Source organism: Nannospalax galili, unplaced genomic scaffold (assembly GCF_000622305.1).
Source record: "Nannospalax galili isolate Female #2095 unplaced genomic scaffold, S.galili_v1.0 scaffold203, whole genome shotgun sequence".
NCBI lineage: Eukaryota > Metazoa > Chordata > Mammalia > Rodentia > Spalacidae > Nannospalax > Nannospalax galili.
In genome coordinates, this window is record NW_008351640.1 from 459,288 (window position 1) to 469,463 (window position 10,176).

The window sequence follows — 10,176 nt, forward strand, 5'->3', positions numbered from 1 at the left end:
ATATATGAAAATGTCACAAAGGAGCTCCTCACTTTATACAATAAATATCTTCCAGTTAAAAACGTAAATAAAGAAGAAAATTGAAAAAGATAATTTGGATCCTGGAGAGATGGCTCAGTGAGTGAGTCAGAGTACTGGCTGTTCTTGCAGAAGACTAGCATTCTGTTCCTAGCACCTGCTTGGTGGTTAACAACTGTCCTTAACTTCAGGCTCATGGGATCTAATGCTCTTTTTTGAACCCCTCAGGCCTTACATGACATGGTGCACTTACATACATTCAGGCAAAACACATATATACATAACATTAAAAAAAAACTCCACAGTTTACTGCATTACTAATAGGCAATATTTAATTGTTATCAAATGGAAGTATTTACAAATTATTTTAGTGTTAGGAAATAAAGCTAAAATTCTGATTTCAGGTCTAAAATATAAAGAGCTTGGAATTAACAGTTCAAGACCTTACCTCACGAAATAGCTGGACACATTGAAAATTGCAAATGTCTATGGAGCAACAGAGCTTTGAAGATTCAGGGCAAAATGTCACCTTTAAATCCAGAGACAGAGGCTAAGTGTCAGAAAGCTATTGTTAAAATCTTTCATAGCATATACTGATAGAAAAAGTTCATGTGGATTTTGATTAATTCTATAGCCGAGTATGTGTGGAACATGATATAAAAAGTGTTGGCAACACTGTCATGTCACAGGCTTTTTTTATTTTTTATTTTTTTGGTCTTTTTGAGACAGGGTCTCCCTGTAACCCCAGCTGTCCTGGAACTCACTATGTAGACCAGGCTTGCCTTGAACTCCCAGAGATCCACCTGCCTTTGCCTCCCGAGTGCTGGGATTAAAGGCATGTGCCACCATGCCTGGCTTGCCACAGGCTTTTTAGACAGGAAATTTACAGTGTCTTACAGTACATTGCATGACTGAAACCCACCTAGAATTGATAAGTTAGGAAAAAATCCTAATTTGGAAATTAGATCAGATTTTAAAATATTATGTTTTTATTTTATGTGTATGAATACATTTCCTTCATGTATGTTGGTACACTGTATCATGCAATGCCCAAAGAGGTCAGATGAGGACATTGACTGCCCTGGATCTGGAGTAACTGACTGTTGTTTCCCGCCATGTGGGTGCTGGGAATTGAACTAGGTCCTCTGCAAGAGCAGCCAGTACTCTTGACCACTGAACTATCTCTCCAGCCCATGAGTTCAGTTTTTTATGTTGCAAAATTTATGCTCAAAGTGAAGAACCTTGGTCAAAACTTACTGAGGGTAAAAAAGAAAATGGCATTCTTTTCTACTGTCTTCTGTCTCACATACAGTGACAACAAATATTCAACCAGTGTTAATCACTGAAGAGATAAATCATCTGATGATGTAATAGTCAGGGGAAAGAGTAGAGGACAGGAAGAGGGTGTACGTTAATGGGATGAGAAAGTCAACCAAAAACACATGTGAATATCACATATCTAACACACAAGAATAAAACACTGATGTTTAATGAGATGATCACAAAACATTTCATCCCAGTCGGGCATCATGGTGCACATCTTTACACTTGGTAAGCAGAGGCAGGCAGGTTTCTGTGAGTTCAAGGCCAACCTGGTTTACATAGCTAGTTCCAGGCCAGCTGGGGCTATAGGGAAACCCTGCCTCAATAAGAGCGAAAAACAACAACAAAAACCCCACTTCATTCATCATCTACAAGAAGGAAAGCAAAGCAAGGACACTAGTATGATCAAAGGCTCTTCACTCAGAATTTCTGCAAACATTAATTTCCAGTTGAAACATGCATATCTAAAGAGTCAAAGCTAGCATCTAATCATGAGAGAGAATATGTGATTCTTGCCTTGTGGGGTCTGGGTTACATCACTCAGGAAAATTGGTTCCAGTTCCATGCATTTAACTGCAAATTTCTTTTTTCTAAACTTTTATTTTATGTGTATGAGCATGCCTACATCTATGTAAGTACACCACTCCATGCAATGCTCTTGGAGGTCAGAAGAAGGGGTTTGAATCCCCTGGAACTGAAGTTATAGATAGTTATTAGCCTCCATATAGGAGTTCTCCAGACAAGCTGAGAACTCAGTCTGGGTCCTCTGAAAGAGAAGTCAGTGCTCTTAACTGCTGAACCATTTTGCCATCCCATATAATTTCATTTTTCTTAATTCCTGGATAATATTCCACTGTGCAAATGAACTATGTTTCATTGCCCTTTCATCAGTTGATGGACATCTAAGTTCTTTCCATTTCCTGACTATTGTGATATCCAGTTTTAATTAATTAATTAATTAAAATTAATTAATTTTTAATGCCACTATCATGCTGTTTCCATAGCTATAGTTCTACAGTGTAGTTTGAGATCAGGAATGACAATCCCTTTGACAGTTCTTTTATTACTCTTCAGGATTGTTTTGGTTATCCTGGGTCTTTTTTAAAATATGTTTCCATATTAAGTTGGAGAATGTTTCAAAAATGTCTGTGAAGAATTACATTGAAAGTTCAATGAGAATTGCACTGTATCTTTGGACTGTTTTGGTAGGATGATCATTTTCACACAATCCTACCAATCTAGGAGCACATGACATCTCCATCTTGTGGTATCTTCTATAGTATCTTTCTTCACATTCAGACAAGTTTTAGAAGATTACTATAAAACCTTTAAAAAGCCTATACTTAGGTTCCTATTTCACACATGCTAGATATCACTAAATGAAAATTTAGAAGTTGCACAAAAGTCAAGAAATGACATACTGTGCAGAGGAAAACAAACATTGGAACCATAGTGAAAAATAATGGAAGCACAAAACTAGCTAACTGGAGATGCTTAATGTGGCAGAGGTAAAGACTATCGAAAAGTAGTGGTTGACATAGCACAGATGAAGTCCTAAGAAGAAATATAAAGTAAATATTGTGACCACAAACACCATAAGATAATAAAGAAAGTGGTTTCAACATGTCCTTAGTAGATGGATCATTACCCAGGATGAATCTATGAGTTTGAATATATGTAAGTTAATAAAAACATTAAGACTGAAATATGCAGATAAAGAATATTGGAAAAAAGAGGGCTGAGAGAAGAGTTCAGTGATGGTGGGCTTGCCTACTGGGAATGAATGCCTAGGTTCAATCCCAGCACCACAAAAAGTTGTGTAGAAATCCTCCTTATTACCTTTGAATATGAATTTATCATTTGAACTGAAGATATAATAATGACATATAAGACAGCTAAGCTGAATTTTCATCTCTTTAATTTACAAATCCTTAAATCAGAAAAAGATAAAAGAGACAGAGGGAGACCATTAAATGAGAAGATGGAAGCAGAGATGTGGAGCTTTGTTGCCAAGAGCCATAGAATACCTAGGGGCACAGAAGATGGAAAAGGTAAGGACGTTTCTTCCTGTAAAAAGAGAACATGACCATTGGAATGACTTCAGTTCCAATTTCCCGACTACAAAACATGAATGTATAATTTTCTTTTGTGCCCAAGACATCCATCTTATGGTACCTTGTTATGACATCCCTTGGAGATAAACAAATGTAAAAATAATAAGAAATGTGACCTCCAACTATGTAAGCAGAGAACGTAATATTTTGTTATTACTGTAATATACTTTACTTTAGCTGTAAAAGTGTTGTAATGCAATAGGAAAAAATACAGCTAATAAAAAAGAATATACCCAAATGTTTAGAAGTTAAGGAATACTTTTACAAATAATTTGTGGGACATTAAATAAATCAATATAGCAATTAGAAAAAGCATATCTTGAAAAAATGAGCTAAGAAACCATTTTTAAAATGTGTGAAATGTCACAAATACATTGCTTGGAGAGATTTTTTGTTTTTACTTTTAAATGTACATTTAAGAAATAAAAACAGGGGAGAGTCTAATACTACTACTCTACTACTCTGCTAAATAGATGCAGTATGAAAATGATTCCTATTGACTTATTATTATACTGACAGATCAATGCATCTCTCAACTCTCATCAGGTAAGCACCCTTATGTAGCAGATCATGATTAACACAGAAATCCATAGCTGACCAATGTACAGAGAATAAGACTGAAGAGTGATCATCCTGGAGTAGGAGACCTAAGTCAAAATTCTGCCTTCTTAGGCTCAGAGATAATTTTATGAGGGAGCCAAAAGATTGTAAGAGCCAGAGGTCTTAGATGACCACAAGGAAACAGTTCTTCAGACAACTGAGAAGTTACACATATGAACTCACATTATGGTGACATCATGAATAAGTCCTACGGAAGCTCAAGCCAGACAAACAAACAAACAAGCAAACAAAAAACCTCAACCCTTCCTGAGGCAGTATTAGTAACCAGTGGCTGCTGGGAAGGAGAGACAATCTCTTCTTGGGTGGAATTCTTGTTAGGGTGACTAGGCTCCAGTGGATGGAGCCAACTGAAGGATATTTGTGGTCATGAATGGACTCTATGGACACACACACACACACACACACACACACACAAGCACTCGCACACACACATATATGAATGAGTGCAGATTAAAGGGAGTGAAGTTAAGAAATGAGAAGTCAAAATATATTGTCTGAAATTAACCAAAAAGCAAGAAGAGATAAAAATACAATAACCTAGCAGTATAAAAATGGAAAATGAATGGGAAAGGTAATTTTGTTCTATAGCAAGAAGAAACAAAATGTCTAGACTACAGCAGAAAACAATGAAATTGATAGCAAAGTAATCACTGAGACCATCAAAAAGCGATAAAGAGTTCTTTAAAAAGAACAATAAATAGTGTGTGTGTACCCAGAAATCAACTCAGAAAAAAATTAAAATAAAAGTGGTACATGGCACAGTTGTTCATAGCAATGCATGTTGTTTCTTATAAACAGTTAATATTTTCTTACTAAGCTAAAGAAGCATTATCACACAGTCCAACAGTCATATTTTTAGAATTACCCAATTCATTGAAAATGTATGTTCACACATGTGAATGCTATATAAACTATTTTTAACTCCCCCAAATTGGAGGAAACCAGGTATTATTCAGTATGATATAAGTATATACATGAATAACAACAGAGTAAATCTGTAAAAAGCAAAGCACTAGTAAAAAAAAAAAACTATGCCACCAACTTACAAAGTGATAAATCTTAAAGCCACATTATGAGTAAATTAAGCCAGTCTGAAAATACTGTGTATAGTATGATTCTATTTATATGCTGGCTGAAGAGAAGAGAAACAGATCCCTATTACTAGAAATATCAGGACTAGGGAATGATCTGTGTATCATTTGGCCTCTTAGGGTAGTAAAATTCTGCAAAACCTTGCTTTTGGAATAGTGAATGTTACAGTATGCAAATTAAAAATCATTTTGGGGCCTAGGGAAACCTAGGATTGAATGTACAGTTCCTAAGACACCACAACTCTCATGGAAAACATTGACTAATCTCACAGAATGAATAAAGCTAACTTGGAAATAAGAAAAGAACTAAAGAATTGCATAGAAATGTAGTTTTCTAGTTCATGAAGTTATTTTCTCATGAGATTACAGGTTCTCAAAATCATCAAGGCCATCATCAGAAACAGTTTGATAAACTGTCATAGCCAAGAAGAAAAGAGCTGACAGAAAAAATGGGATAAATAAATGCACTGTTATACTTTGGAATAGCTACAGGGACAGCAAAACACATCAATCAGAATCTAAATATGAACGGCTTCTGGATTTTTACCTCGAATTTATATAATTCACGCTTTCTAACAAATATGCTGTACTAATGTAAGAAGTTAAAGAAAATTGGGTATGGGATTTCTGAAACCTCTTTCTAAGTTGAAAATATTTGAAAGCAAAACAATTTGTTTAAAAGCAGATTAATAAAATGTACACCATACTAAGATTGATTTTAAAAGAACATATGACATGCATATATATTTTTATTTGTAACAAAAAAATTCTGAGAGGACAGAAAAATAAAACCTCAATATTCATATTCATAGAAAATTTAGAATCAGTAGTATTTTGGAATACTCAAAAAGAATCATGCAAGGGAATACATAAGTAATGTTTTAGAAAGGAAGACGGGAACTCAGCATCAAAGCAAGTGGGCATAAACCTACATGGCATTCTTTATTAGTTAATGGACATACTCTCTTGAATAATTCTTAAACCCATTTCCTTATGAAAATACCAGCAATTATACCAGCAAAGTCCCTTTGCCCCACAGTTTCATTCTGAACAAAACAAGTCCCTGCTTAAATAATCATTTTCTTAGAATTCATCTCTTTCCCATGTTACTTAATCTCTGGGAGACCCATGAGAAGGGTGAGAAATTCAGTTTACTGAGAATAGCTAGCAAGCTGGAAGTAGAAATTTGCAGGCAACAGGTTTTGTGGAAGTGTGAAGATATCTTTAGGGTTATTTATTTATTTTTAATATTATGTGTATGAGTGTTTTATCTGCCTGGACATAAGTGCACCACATGACTACAATGCCCACAGAGGTCAGAAAAAGGCATTGGATCCCCTGAAACTGTAATTACCAAGGGTTGTAAGCTGCCATGTGGTCGCTGGGAAGCAAACCCAGGTTCTTTGCAAGAGCAGTTACTGCACTTCACCCACTGAGCCACCTCTCCAGTCTGTTGAAGATTGTCTTTAGTCCACACATATTTGGTTCAATTTATTGTGCATTCTAGAGAAGATAGTTGAGTACTTAATCTGCAAGGAAAATGTTTAATCTCTGTTCTAATTTGCCTTTTGTTGCTGTGATAAACACCATTACCAAAAGCAACTTGGGGAGAAAGGATTCATTTCATCTTACTTCCAGGTCACAGCCTTTCTTTGAGAGAAGCCAGGCCGGAAGCTGGAGGCAGGAACCACGGAAGAATGCTGCTTACTCACTCTTTCTCTCTGGTTCATGCTCAGCTAGCTTTCTTTTGAATATCCCAGATCCATTTGTCTCAGGATGACCCTACAGGGTATGGTGTGCTGGACCCTCCCACACCAATTACCAAACACAGAAATGTACACAGGCAGTCTATTCTAGATAATTCTTCAGTTGAGGTTCCCTCATACCAGGTAATTCATGGTAATATCAAGTAGACAATACAATATAAGCATAATAGTCCATTATATAAATAAACTAAACATCAAAATTTTGTATGTTTATTGTACACTTTTATAAAAGCAACTGGTCTGACAAAAATTTGGTCATAGTTTAATATAACTATACACATGGTAATTATATCCTTAAGACTAGCTCTCATATTTGGAATCCCACTCACTAAAATAAAGGCTAATTAAGTAAACCAAAAAAGAAATCTAAAATTTGGAAACATGCTTTTTGTTGAGTTGCTGTTTGTTTCCCTTTGAATTCTTTTGAAACTTATAAAATATTTATTTTAATATAAGGGCCTCAGAAGCCCAATGTCATCACAATTATATTCTGTTAGGATCTGCTTATACATCATAAAAAGATAGTAAGTGATCGTCTCTAAATCCAATTCCTATGTGATTTTCTGATTCTAGTAGATTTTTAGCATAGATATCATAACACAAAAAGCAGAGACTTTCTAAAAAATGCTATCACTTGTCAAATTACTTACCTCTGTTAGAAATGATGCAAGTTGATATCTTCACTAAGTACCACATAGCCTGTGCTACATAACTGATGCCATCATTGGTCCTCAGGGATTACAGGGTAACTGGAATTCAAACACAGTGCTATATACACATGATGTGTAATTTTTGCCAGGAATAAAGGAACATAGGTAATTGCTGTCCATGTTTATTTGACACAGTATTCTTTTTTTAGAGTTAAATATTCTCTTATTTTTTTCAAAGTAAATTGATTTTATTTTTATTTTATTGTATGAGTGTTTTTCCTGCGTGTATGTAAGTACACCTGTGTTGTGCAATGCCCAATGGAAGCTAGAAGAGGGTATGCCCAATGGAAGCTAGAAGAGGGTATCCTTTCATCTGGAATGACACAGTATTCTGTATAACCTGGGGTTCTCACTAGTTCAAACTGTCCAAGTCTCTGAACTGAATAATCCCAAATTGGTCTAAATTTATTCTACCAAAAAGAAAATAGGCTAAAATTAATTCTGGAAAAGAGAAACTTTGAGAGATATGGAAAGAATACAAATGACTGAAATGCAATCAATTTAATTAGAAGGAAATGTTCAACAACTTTAGGCATATATATTTATACATCTAGTATCATATATAGAAAGAGAAATGTTCTTCCTTGGGCAAATCCCATATCAATGAATAAATGCTAAAAATATCTAACCATGATTCATTGTATATTCCTTTGTATTTAATGCTCTTTATTCTACACACATCACCATACTTTAATGCTTAGAACTGAGTCACAATGTGCATCATTTCAGGCAGAAGAATATATAAAATTTATGAACGTGCTGAGGAAGATTTACAGATGAATCTAGTGTGGTCTCTCATACTAATTGGAAGGGAAAGAAATCTGTATCCCTTTGTGGTGTCACAGAACAACCACATTTTCCTGAAACATTTCTCAAAGTGTAGGCATTCCTTTAAAACACTCAAACTTATTTGCCTCATGCCCTTTGAATTCTCTGAAGTCAGAAGAAAAGCTAGAGATTAATTTATTAGTCTGAAGACTAGGGCTTAATTTACAACTTTGAAGTTCATGAAGATTTCAAGATACAGCAGTCTCAGCTCACTGGCTACTGACTGAAAGGTTCTTTCTTATTTTTTAGAAACAAACATTATATTACTTTTGCCTTTAGCCCAGCTGGGGAAGCCTAATGTGGCTTGAAATAAGTTTTGTTATGATGAAGTAGTGATGCTGATTCTGAATGCCTGATCCTGCTGGTCATGGGTGTTTACAGAGCCCGGCACCATCACGAGAGAAGAAATTTGAAATAAAGGCATGCATTGTAGGGATTATAAATACTGCTTCAGCTGCAGCTCAGCTCGAAGGTTGTGGTTTAATTTTTTTGCAGCTCTGTTTCTGTTCAGCACTTATTCTTCTCCAGTGCTGCTACCTGGAGCTTCTTTGGTTCCCATAGTGATATCCCCAGGGACATTCTCCTCTACTTGCTGTTTGACTTACTATTGTTGATATCTGGAATTACTCTGAGTCATAAGCCCATTTTCTGCTGAATATCACTGAAAGGTATTAGGGAATCTATGTGAAGAATCAGTTTGTCAGCCATCCCTATTTTCCAAACTGGGTGAGGCTGGAGCTTTTGAAATGGAGGGCATTTTTTTTTTAAAGCATAAGGATAAATCCTTAAGAACAGAGAATTCCAAATATTTTCAAATAAATTCTAAAACAATACATTGAAACGAATATTGTTTAAACATATAAGAATCACTGGAAAGGATCTCTGTAATAATATCACACAGTTGTCAGCCTCCTTAGTCCAATAATCAGTTTTGAAACACCTTCCTGACCAGAGGCTAGTGTCTAACAGGACCATATGCATCCATCAGCTTTAAAGGATAAGTAAGGTGTGTAGAAAAGTAGATCAAAGTTAACAAATTCTATGGTGTAAACTTTAGCAGTTGATGGTGCCTAAATAAGTACCTGATATTCTTTTTATTGAATAATTAATAATATTATGATAATGGTTTTATTTTTAATATTCAGGAGAAATTTCAAAAGATGAAAAATACAATTCACACATAGGAAAATAAGTAGAAACCATGTATTTATACTACAGAATTCCAGTAATGACTTGTAATCATTTAAAGAAAAAATGTAATTTTAATCTTAGTGTTGAGGTTTGACTTTCCACACAAAAGCTTATATGAAATTTGTATCACATTGTGAGGGGTTTAAAAAATTGTAAATTGAATGTGATTATAGTATTTGAAAACAGGGACTTTAGGAGGTCCCATAACATTGGAGAAGAGATTGGAGGATTAATCCAATGGGATGATGATGTCCAGTTAACCTCAGGACTCCAAGAGGTCCTTTGCCACCCAGCATATTTAGACTAATCTACCTAAACCTACATATCTAAACTATTTTTATTTTCCCCATAACATATTACATTTACATGAAGAAAATATAAGACATTTAAATCTGAGTTATTCACTAGTAGAGATAAGTGATCTTTGATTCTGGTCCCTGCAATCCAGTCTATAGTGTTATTATTCACTTTATTTTTTCATTATTTGTGGATGTGTTTTTTTTTTTTTTTTTCA